We start from the raw sequence: 11,447 nt of genomic DNA, 5'->3' as shown, positions 1-11,447 counted from the left end.
TGAAGAGAGCTGCGTGGAGTTATGTCTCGAGCTCCCCCACGCACTGACAATGGTTCCGGAATCCTGAGCTTGGGGAGGTTCCACCAACGGTCGGCAGCGCGTGGGTTCTAACGGAATGCATAAGGTCGTCTCCCCTGAGGGTTTTCCTAATGTCTCTCTGCCAGGGAATGCTAGGGGGGTTTGCAGGAAGTCCCAGGGACAGAGGCTGCCTCCCCAAAGTCAGGGAAGCTATTTCTCAGACTTCCCCGAACAGGGAACACCTGTGACTGAAGAGAGCTGCATGGAGTTGTCTCTCGAGCTCCCCCACGCACTGACAATGGTTCCGGAATCCTGAGCGTGGGGAGGTTCCACCAACGGTCGGCAGCGCGTGGGTTCTAACGGAATGCCTAAGCTCGTCTCCCCTGAGGGTTTTCCTAATGTCTCTGTGCCAGGGAATGCTAGAGGGGTTTGCAGGAAGTCCCAGGGACAGAGGCTACCGACCCAAGGTCAGGGAAGGAATTTCTGGGACTTCCCCGAACAGGGAACACCTGTGACTGAAGAGAGCTGCGTGGAGTTGTCTCTCGAGCTCCCGCACGCACTAACAATTGTTCCGGAATCCTCAGCGTGGGGAGGTTCCACCAACGGTCGGCAGCGCGTGGGTTCTAACGGAATGCCTAAGCTCGTCTCCCCTGAGGATTTTCCTAATGTCTCTGTGCCAGGGAATGCTAGGGGTGTTTGCAGGAAGTCCCAGGGACAGAGGTTGCCTCCCCAAGGTCAGGGAAGGTATTTCTCGGACTTCCCCGAACAGGGAACACCTGTGACTGAAGAGAGCTTCGTGGAGTTGTGTCTCGAGCTCCCCCACGCACTGACAATGTTTCCGGAATCCTGAGCTTGGGGAGGTTCCACCAACGGTCGGCAGTGCGTGGGTTATAACTGAATGCATAAGGTCGTCTCCCCTGAGGGTTTTCCTAATGTCTCTGTGCCAGGGAATGCTAGGGGGGTTTGCAGGAATTCCCAGGGACAGAGGCTGCCTCCCCAAGGACAGTGAAGGTACTTCTCGGACTTCCCCGTACAGGGAACACCTGTGACTGAAGAGAGCTGCGTTGAGTTGTCTCTCGAGCTCCCCCACGCACTGACAATGGTTCCGGAATCGTGAGCGTGGGGAGGTTCCACCAACGGTCGGCAGCGCGTGGGTTCTAACGGAATGCCTAAGCAGGTCTCCCCTGAGGGTTTTCCAAATGGCTCTGTGCCAGGGAATGCTAGGGGTGTTTGCCGGAATTCCCAGGACAGAGGCGGTCTCCCCAAGGTCAGAGAAGGTATTTCTCGGACTTCCCCGAACAGGGAACACCTGTGACTGAAGAGAGCTGCGTGGAGTTGTCTCTCGAGCTCCCCCACGCACTGACAATGTTTCCGGAATCCTGAGCGTGGGGAGGTTCCACCAACGGTCGGCAGCGCGTGGGTTCTAACGGAATGCCTAAGCTCGTCTCCCCTGAGGGTTTTCCTAATGTCTCTGTGCCAGGGAATGCTATGGGGGTTTACAGGAAGTCCCAGAGGCAGAGGCTGCCTCCCCAAGGTCAGGGAAGGTATTTCTCGGACTTCCCCGAACAGTGAACACCTGTGACTGAAGAGAGCTTCGTGGAGTTGACTCTCGAGCTCCCCCACGCCCTGACAATATTTCCGGAATCCTGAGCGTGGGGAGGTTCCACCAACGGTCGGCAGCACGTTGGTTCAAACGGAATGCCTAAGCTCATCTCCCCTGAGGGTTTTCCTAATGTCTCTGTGCCAGGGAATGCTAGGGGGGTTTGCAGGAAGTCCCAGGGACAGAGGCTGCCTCCCCAAGGTCAGGGAAGGTATTTCTCTGACTTCCCCGAACAGGGAACACATGTGACTGAAGAGAGTTTCGTGGAGTTGTCTCTCGAGCTCCCCCACGCACTGACAATGGTTCCGGAATCCTGAGCGTGGGGAGGTTGCACCAACGGTCGGCAGCGCGTGGGTTGTAACGGAATGCCTAAGCTCGTCTCCCCTGAGGGTTTTCCTAATGTCTCTGTGCCAGGGAATGCAAGGGGGGATTGCAGGAAGGCAAAGGGACAGAGGCTGCCTCCCCAAGTTCAGAGACGGTTTTTCTCGGAGTTCCCCGAACAGGGAACACCTGTGACTGAAGAGAGCTGCGTGGAGTTTTCTCTCGAGCTCCCCCACGCACTGACAATGGTTCCGGAATCCTGAGCGTGGAGAGGTTCCACCAACGGTCGGCAGCGCGTGTATTCTAACGGAATGCCTAGCTCGTCTCCCCTGAGGGTTTTCCTAATTTCTCTGTGCCAGGGAATGCTTGGGGGGTTTGCAGGAATTCTCAGGGACAGAGGCTGCCGACCCAAGGTCAGGGAAGGTATTTCTCGGACTTCCCCGAACAGGGAACACCTGTGACTGAAGAGAGCTGCGTGGAGTTGTCTCTCGAGCTCCCCCACGCACTGACAATTGTTCCGGAATCCTGAGCGTGGGGAGGTTCCACCAACGGTCGGCAGCGCGTGGGTTCTAACGGAATGCCTAAGCTCGTCTCCCCTGAGGGTTTTCCTAATGTCTCTGTGCCAGGGAATGCTAGGGGGGTTTGCAGGAAGTCCCAGGGACAGAGGCTGCCTCCCCAAATTCAGGGACAATATTTCTCGGACTTCCCCGAAGAGGGAACACCGGTGACTGAAGAGAGCTGCGTGGAGTTGTCTCTCGAGCTCCCCCACGCCCTGACAATGGTTCCGGAATCATGAGCGTGGGGAGGTTCCACCAACGGTCGGCAGCGCGTGGGTTCTAACGGAATGCCTAAGCTCGTCTCCCCTGAGGGTTTTCCTTATGTCTCTGTGCCAGGGAATATTAGGGGGGTTTGCTGGAAGTCCCAGGGACAGAGGCTGCCTGCCAAAATTCAGGGAAGGAATTTCTCGGACTTCCCCGAACAGGGAACACCTGTGACTGAAGAGAGCTGCGTGGAGTTGTCTCTCGAGCTCCACCCGCACTGACAACGGTTCCGGAATCCTGAGCGTGGGGAGGTTCCACCAGCGGTCGGCAGCGCGTGGGTTCTAACGGAATGCCTAAATTCGTCTCCCATTAGTATTTTCCTAATCTCTCTGTGCCAGGGAATGCTAGGGGGGTTTGCTGGAAGTCCCAGTGACAGAGGCTGATTCCCAAGGTCAGGGAAGGTATTTCTCGGACTTCCCCGAACAGGGATCACATGTGACTGAAGAGATCTGCGTGGAGTTGTCTCTCGAGCTCCCCCACGCACTGACAATGGTTCCGGAATCCTGAGCGTGGGGAGGTCCCACCAGCGGTCGGCAGCGCGTGGGTTCTAACGGAATGCCTAAGCTCGTCTACCCTAAGGGTTTTCCTAATATCTCTGTGCCAAGGAATGCTAGGGGTGTTTGCAGGGGGTCCCAGGGCAGAGGCTGCCTCCCCAAGGTGAGGGAAGGTATTTCTCGGACTTCCCCGTACAGGGAACACCTGTGACTGAAGAGAGCTGCGTGGAGTTGTCTCTCGAGCTCCCCCACACACTGACAATGATTCCGGAATCCTGAGCGTGGGGAGGTTCCACCAACGGTCGGCAGCGCGTGGGTTCTAACGGAATGCCTAACCTCGTCTCCCCTGAGGGTTTTCCTAATGTCTCTGTGCCAGGGAATATTAGGGGGGGTTGCTGGAAGTCCCAGGGACAGAGGCTGCCTCCCCAAGGTCAGGGAAATTATTTCTCGGACTTCCCAGAGCAGGGAACACTTGTGACTGAAGAGAGCTGCGTGGAGTTGTCTCTCGATCTCCCCACGCACTGAAAATCTTTCCGGAATCCTGAGCGTGGGGAGGTCCCACCAACGGTCGGCAGCACGTGGGTTCTAACGGAATGCCTAAGCTCGTCTCCCCTGAGGTTTTTCCTAATGTCTCTGTGCCAAGGAATGCTAGGGGGGTTTGCAGGAAGTCCCAGGGTCAGAGGCTCCATCCCCAAGGTGAGGGAAGGTATTTCTCGGACTTCCCCGAACAGGGAACACCTGTGACTGAAGAGAGCTGCGTGGAGTTGTCTCTCGAGCTCCCCCACGCACTGCCAATGGTTCCAGAATCCTGAGCGTGGGGAGGTTCCACCAATGGTCGGCAGCGCGTGGGTTCTAACGAAATGCCTAAGCTCGTCTCCCCTGAGGGTTTTTCTAATGTCTCTGGGCCAGGGAATGCTAGGGGATTTGCAGGAAATCCCAGTGACAGAGGCTGCCTCCCCAAGGTCAGGGCAGGTATTTCTCGGACTTCCCGGAACAGGGAACACCTGTGACTGAAGAGAGCTGCGTGGAGTTGTCTCTCGAGCTAACCCACGCACTAACAATGGTTACAGAATCCTGAGCGTAGGGAGATTCCACCAACGGTCGGCAGCGCGTGGGTTCTAACGGAATGCCTAAACTCGTCTCCCCTGAGGGTTTTCCTAATGTCTCTGTGCCAAGGAATGCTAGGGGGGTTTGCAGGAATTCCCAGGGACAGAGGCTGCCTCCCCAAGGTCAGGGAAGTTATTTCTCGGACTTCCCCGAACAGCGAACACCTGTGACTGAAGAGAGCTGCGTGGAGTTGTCTCTCGAACTCCCCCACGCACTGACAATGGTTCCGGAATCCTGAGCGTGGGGGGGTTCCACCAACGGTCGGCAGCGCGTGGGTTTTAACGGAATGCCTAAGCTCGTCTCCCTTGAGTGTTTTCCTAATGTCTCTGTGCCAGGGAATGCTAGGGGGTTTTGCAGGAAGACCCAGGGACAGAGGCCACCTCCCCAAGGTCAGGGAAGGTATTTCTTCGACTTCCCCGAAGAGGGAACACCTGTGATTTAAGAGAGCTGCGTGGAGTTGTCTCTCGAGCTCCCCCACGCACTGACAATATTTCCGGAATCCTGAGCGTGGGGAGGGTCCACTAACGGTCGGCAGTGCGTGGGTTCAAACGGAATTCCTAAGCTCGACTGCCCTGAGGTTTTTCCTAATGTCTCTGTGCCAGGGAATGCTAGGGGGATTGCAGGAAATCCCAGTGACAGAGGCTGCCTCCCCAAGGTCAGGGACGGTATTTTTCGGACTTCCCCGAACAGGGAACACCTGTGACTGAAGAGAGCTCTGTGGAGTTGTCTCTCGAGCTCCCCACGCACTGACAATGTTTCCGGAATCCTGAGCGTACGGAGGTTCCACCAACGGTCGGCAGCGCGTGGGTTCTAACGGAATGCCTTAGCTCGTCTCCCCTGAGGGTTTTCCTAAATTCTCTGTGCCAGGGAATGCTAGGGGGGTTTTCAGGTACTCCCAGGGACCGAGGCTGCCTCCCCAAGGTCAAGGAAGGTATTTCTCGGACTTCCCCGAACAGGGAACACCTGTGACTGAAGAGAGCTGCGTGGAGTTGTCTCTCGAGCTCCCCCACGCACTGAGAATGGTTCTGGAATCCTGAGCGTGGGGAGGTTCCACCAACGGTCGGCAGCGCGTTGGTTCTAACGGAATGCCTAAGCTCGTCTCCCCTGAGGGTTTTCCTAATGTCTCTGTGCCAGGGAATGCTAGGGGGGTTTGCAGGAAGTCCCAGGGACAGAGGCTGCCTCCCCAAGTTCAGGGAAGTTATTTCTCGGACTTCCCCGAACAGGGAACACCTGTGACTGAAGAGAGCTGCGTGGAGTTGTCTCTCGAGCTCCCCCACGCACTGACAATGGTTCCGGAATTCTGAGCGTGGGGAGGTTACACCAACGGTCGGCAGCGCGTGGGTTCTAATGGAATGCCTAAGCTCGTCTCCCCTGAGGGTTTTCCTAATGTCTCTGTGCCAGGGAATGCTTGGGGGGTTTGCAGGAAGTCCCAGGGACAGAGGCTGCCTCCCCAAGGTCAGGGAAGGTATTTCTCGGACTTCCCCGAACAGGGAACACCTGTGACTGAAGAGAGCTGCGTGGAGTTGTCTCTCGAGCTCCCCCACGCACTGACAATGGTTCCGGAATCCTGAGCATGGGGAGGTTCCACCAACGGTCGGCAGCGCGTGGGTTCTAACGGAATGCCTAAGCTCGTCTCCCCTGAGGGTTTTCCTAATGTCACTGTGCCAGGGAATGCTAGGGGTGTTTGCAGGAAGTCCCAGGGATTGAGGCTGCCTCCACAAGGTCAGAGAAGGTATTTCTCGGACTTCCCCGAACAGGGAATACCTGTAACTGAAGAGAGCTGCGTGGAGTTGTCTTTCGAGCTCCCCCACGCACTGACAGTGGTTCCGGAATCCAGAGCGTGGGGAGGTTCCACCAACGGTCGGCAGCGCGTGGGTTCTAACGGAATGCCTAAGCTCGTCTCCCCTGAGGGTTTTCCTAATGTCTCTGTGCCAGGGAATGCTAGGGGGGTTTGCAGGAAGTCCCAGGGACAGAGGCTGCCTCCCCAAGGTCAGGGAAGTTATTTCTCGGACTTCCCCGAACAGGGAACACCTGTGACTGAAGAGAGCTGCGTGGAGTTGTCTCTCGAGCTCCCCCACGCACTGACAATTTTTCCGGAATCCTGAGCTTGGGGAGGTTCCACCAACGGTCGGCAGCGCGTGGGTTCTAACTGAATGCATAAGGTCGTCTCCCCTGAGGGATTTCCTAATGTCTCTGTGCCAGGGAATGCTAGGGGGGTTTGCAGGAAGTCCTAGTGTCAGAGGCTGCTTCCCCAAGGTCAGGGAATTTATTTCTCGGACTTCCCTGAGCATTGAACAACTGTGACTGAAGAGAGCTGCGTGGAGTTGTCTCTCGAGCTCCCCCACGCACTGACAATTGTTCCGGAATCCTGAGCGTGGGGAGGTTCCACCAACGCTCGGCAGCGCGTGGGTTCTAACGGAATGCCTAAGCTCGTCTCCCCTGAGGGTTTTCCTAATGTCTCTCTGCCAGGGAATGCTAGGGGGGTTTGCAGGAAATCCCAGGGACAGAGGCTGCCTGCCAAAGTTCAGGGAAGGTATTTCTCAGACTTCCCCGAACAGGGAACACCTGTGACCGAAGAGAGCTGCGTGGAGTTGTCTCTCGAGCTCCACCACGCACTGACAATTGTTAAGGAAGTCTGAGCGTGGGGAGGTTCCACAACGGTCGGCAGCGCGTGGGTTCTAACTGAATGCATAAGGTCTTCCCCCCTGAGGGTTTTCCTAATGTCTCTGTGCCAGGGAATGCTAGGGGGGTTTGCAGGAATTCCCAGGGACAGAGGCTACCTCCCCAAGGTCAGTGAAGTTATTTCTCGGACTTCCCCGAACAGGGAACACCTGTGACTGAAGAGAGCTGCGTGGAGTTGTCTCTCGAGCTCCCCCACGCACTGACAATTGTTCCGGGATCCTGAGCGTGGGGAGGTTCCACCAACGGTCGGCAGCGCGTGCGTTCTAACGGAATGCCTATGCTCGTCTCCCCTGAGGGTTTTCCTAATATCTCTGTGCCAGGGAATGCTTGGGGGGTTTGCAGGAAGTCCCAGGGACAGAGGCTGCTTCCCCAAGGTCAGGGAAGTTATTTCTCGGACTTCCCTGAGCATTGAACAACTGTGACTGAAGAGAGCTGCGTGGAGTTGTCTCTCGAGCTCCCCAACGCATTGACAATGGTTCCGGAATTCTGAGCGTGGGGAGGTTCCACCAACGGTCGGCAGCGCGTGGGTTCTAGCGGAATGCCTAAACTCGTCTCCCCTGAGGGTTTTCCTAATGTCTCTGTGCCAGGGAATGCAAGGGGGGTTTGCAGGAAGTCCCAGGGACAGAGGCTGCCTCCCCAAGGTCAGAGAAGTTATTTCTCGGACTTCCACGAACAGGGAACACCTGTGACTGAAAAGAGCTGCGTGGAGTTGTCTCTCGAGCTCCCCCACGCACTGACAATGGTTCCGGAATCCTGAGCGTGGGGAGATTCCACCAACGGTCGGCAGCGCTTGGGTTCTAACGGAATGCCTAAGCTCGTCTCCCCTGAGGGTTTTCCTAATGTCTCTGTGCCAGGGAATGCTAGGGGGGTTTACAGGAAGTCCCAGGGACAGAGGCTGCCTCCCCAAGGTCAGGGAAGGTATTTCTCGGACTTCCCCGAACAGGGAACACCTGTGACTGAAGAGAGCTGCGTGGAGTTGACTCTCGAGCTCCCCCACGCCCTGACAATGTTTCCGGAATCCTGAGCGTGGGGAGGTTCCACCAACGGTCAGCAGCGCGTGGCTTCTAACGGAATGCCTAAGCTCGTCTCCCCTGAGGCTTTTCCTAATTTCTCTGTGCCAGGGAATGCTAGGGATGTTTGCAGGAAGTCCCAGGGACAGAGGCTGCCTCCCCAAGGTCAGAAAAGGTATTTCTCGGACTTCCCCGAACAGGGAACACCTGTGACTGAAAAGATCTGCGTGGAGTTGTCTCTCGAGCTCCCCCACGCACTGACAATGGTTCCGGAATCCTGAGCGTGGGGAGGTTCCACCAACGGTCGGCAGCGCGTGGGTTCTAACGGAATGCCTAAGCTCGTCTTCCCTGAGGGTTTTCCTAATGTCTCTGTGCCAGGGAATGCTTGGGGGGTTTGCAGGAAATCCCAGGGACAGAGGCTGCCTCCCCAAGGTCAGGGAAGGTATTTCTCGGACTTCCCCGAACAGGGAACACCTGTGACTGAAGAGAGCTGCGTGGAGTTGTCTCTCGAGCTCCCCCACGCACTGACAATGGTTCTGGAATCCTGAGCGTGGGGAGGTTCCACCAACGGTCGGCAGCGCGTGGGTTCTAACGGAATGCCTAAGCTCGTCTCCCCTGAGGGTTTTCCTAATGTCTCTGTGCCAGGGAATGCTGGGGGGGTTTGCAGGAAGTCCCAGGGACAGAGGCTGCCTCCCCAAGGTCAGGGAAGGTATTTCGCGGACTTCCCCGAACAGGGAATACCTGTGACTGAAGAGAGCTGCGTGGAGTTGTCTCTCGAGCTCCCCCACGCACTGAGAATGGTTCTGGAATCCTGAGCGTGGGGAGGTTCCACCAACGGTCGGCAGCGCGTGGGTTCTAACGGAATGCCTAAGCTCGTCTCACCTGAGGGTTTTCCTAATGTCTCTGTGCCAGGGAATGCTAGGGGGGTTTGCAGGAAGTCCCAGAGACAGAGGCTGCCTGCCAAAGTTCAGGGAAGGTATTTCTCGGACTTCCCCGAACAGGGAACACCTGTGACCGAAGAGAGCTGCGTGGAGTTGTCTCTCGAGCTCCACCACGCACTGACAATGGTTCCGGAATTCTGAGCGTGGGGAGGTTCCACCAACGGTCGGCAGCGCGTGGGTTCTAACGGAATGCCTAAACTCGTCTCCCCTGAGGGTTTTCCTAATGTCTCTGTGCCAGGGAATGCAAGGGGGTTTTGCAGGAAGTCCCAGGGACAGAGGCTGCCTCCCCAAGGTCAGGGAAGTTATTTCTCGGACTTCCCCGAACAGGGAACACCTGTGACTGAAGAGAGCTGCGTGGAGTTGTCTCTCGAGCTCCCCCACGCACTGACAATGGTTCCGGAATCCTGAGCGTGGGGAGGTTACACCAACGGTCGTCAGCGCGTCGGTTCTAACGGAATGCTTAAGCTCGTCTCCCCTGAGGGTTTTCCTAATGTCTCTGTGCCAGGGAATGCTAGGGGTGTTTGCAGGAACTCCCAGGGACAGAGGCTGCCTCCCCAAGGTCAGAGAAGTTATTTCTCGGACTTCCCCGAACAGGGAATACCTGTGACTGAATAGAGCTGCGTGGAGTTGTCTCTCGAGCTCCCCCACGCACTGACAATGGTTCCGGAATCCTGAGCGTGGGGAGGTTCCACCATCGGTCGGCAGCGCGTGGGTTCTAACGGAATGCCTAAGCTCGTCTCCCCTGAGGGTTTTCCTAATGTCTCTGCGCCAGGGAATGCTAGGGGGGTTTGCAGGAAGTCCCAGGGACAGAGGCTGCCTCCCCAAGGTCAGGGAAGGTATTTCTCGGACTTCCCCAAACAGGGAACACCTGTGACTGAAGTGAGCTGCGTGGAGTTGTCTCTCGAGCTCCCCCACGCACTGAGAATGTTTCTGGAATCCTGAGCGTGGGGAGGTTCCACCAACGGTCGGCAACGTGTGGGTTCTAACTGAATGCGTAAGGTCGTCTCCCCTGAGGGTTTTCCTAATGTCTCTGTGCCAGGGAATGCTAGGGGGGTTTGCAGGAAGTCCCAGGGTGAGAGGCTGCTTCCCCAATGTCAGGGAATTTATTTCTCGGACTTCCCTGAGCATTGAACAACTGTGACTGAAGAGAGCTGCGTGGAGTTGTCTCTCGAGCTCCCCCACGCACTGACAATTGTTCCGGAATCCTGAGCGTGGGGAGGTTCCACCAATGGTCGGCAGCGCGTGGGTTCATACGGAATGCATAAACTCGTCTCCCTTGAGGGTTTTCCTAATGTCTCTCTGTCAGGGAATGCTAGGGGGGTTTGCAGGATGTCCCAGGGACAGAGGCTGCCTGCCAAAGTTCAGGGAAGGTATTTCTCAGACTTCCCCGAACAGGGAACACCTGTGACTGAAGAGAGCTGCGTGGAGTTGTCTCTCGAGTTCCACCACGCACTGACAATGGTTCCGGAATTCTGAGCGTGGGGAGGTTCAACCAACGGTCGGCAGCGTGTGGGTTCTAACTGAATGCATAAGGTCGTCCCCCCGAGGGTTTTCCTAATGTCTCTGTGCCAGGGAATGCTAGGGGGGTTTGCAGGAAGTCCCAGGGACAGAGGCTGCCTCCCCAAGGTCAGAGAAGGTATTTCTCAGACTTCCCCGAACAGGGAACACCTGTGACTGAAGAGAGCTGCTTGGAGTTGTCTCTCGAACTCCCCCACCCACTGACAATGGTTCCGGAATCCTGAGCGTGGGGAGGTTCCACCAACGGTCGGCAGCGCGTGGGATCTAACGGAATGCCTAAGCTCGTCTCCCCTGAGGGTTTTCCTAATATCTCTGAGCCAGGGAATGCTTGGGGGGTTTGCAGGAAGTCCCAGGGACAGAGGCTGCTTCCCCAAGGTCAGGGAAGTTATTTCTCGGACTTCCCTGAGCATTGAACAACTGTGACTGAAGAGAGCTGCGTGGAGTTGTCTCTCGAGCTCCCCCACGCACTGACAATTGTTCCGGAATCCTGAGCGTGGGGAGGTTCCACCAACGGTCGGCAGCGCGTGGGTTCTAACGGAATGCATAAACTCGTCTCCCCTGAGGGTTTTCCTAATGTCTCTGTGCCAGGGAATGCTAGGGGGGTTTGCAGGAAGTCCCAGGGACAGAGGCTGCCTGCCAAAGTTCAGGGAATGTATTTCTCGGACTTCCCCGAACAGGGAACACCTGTGACCGAAGAGAGCTGCGTGGAGTTGTCTCTCGAGCTCCCCGCGCACTGACAACGGTTCCGGAATCCTGAGCGTGGGGAGGTTTCACCAACGGTCGGCAGCGCGTGGGTTTTAACGGAATGCCTAAACTCGTCTCCCCTGAGGGTTTTCCTAATGTCTCTGTGCCAGGGAATGCTAGGGGGGTTTGCAGGAAGTCCCAGGGACAGAGGCTGCATCCCCAAGGTCAGGGACAGTATTTCTCAGACTTCC

The sequence above is a fragment of the Vicugna pacos genome, unplaced genomic scaffold, assembly GCF_048564905.1.
Source record: "Vicugna pacos unplaced genomic scaffold, VicPac4 SAC-SAT, whole genome shotgun sequence".
NCBI lineage: Eukaryota > Metazoa > Chordata > Mammalia > Artiodactyla > Camelidae > Vicugna > Vicugna pacos.
This window is presented reverse-complemented; position numbering follows the sequence as displayed.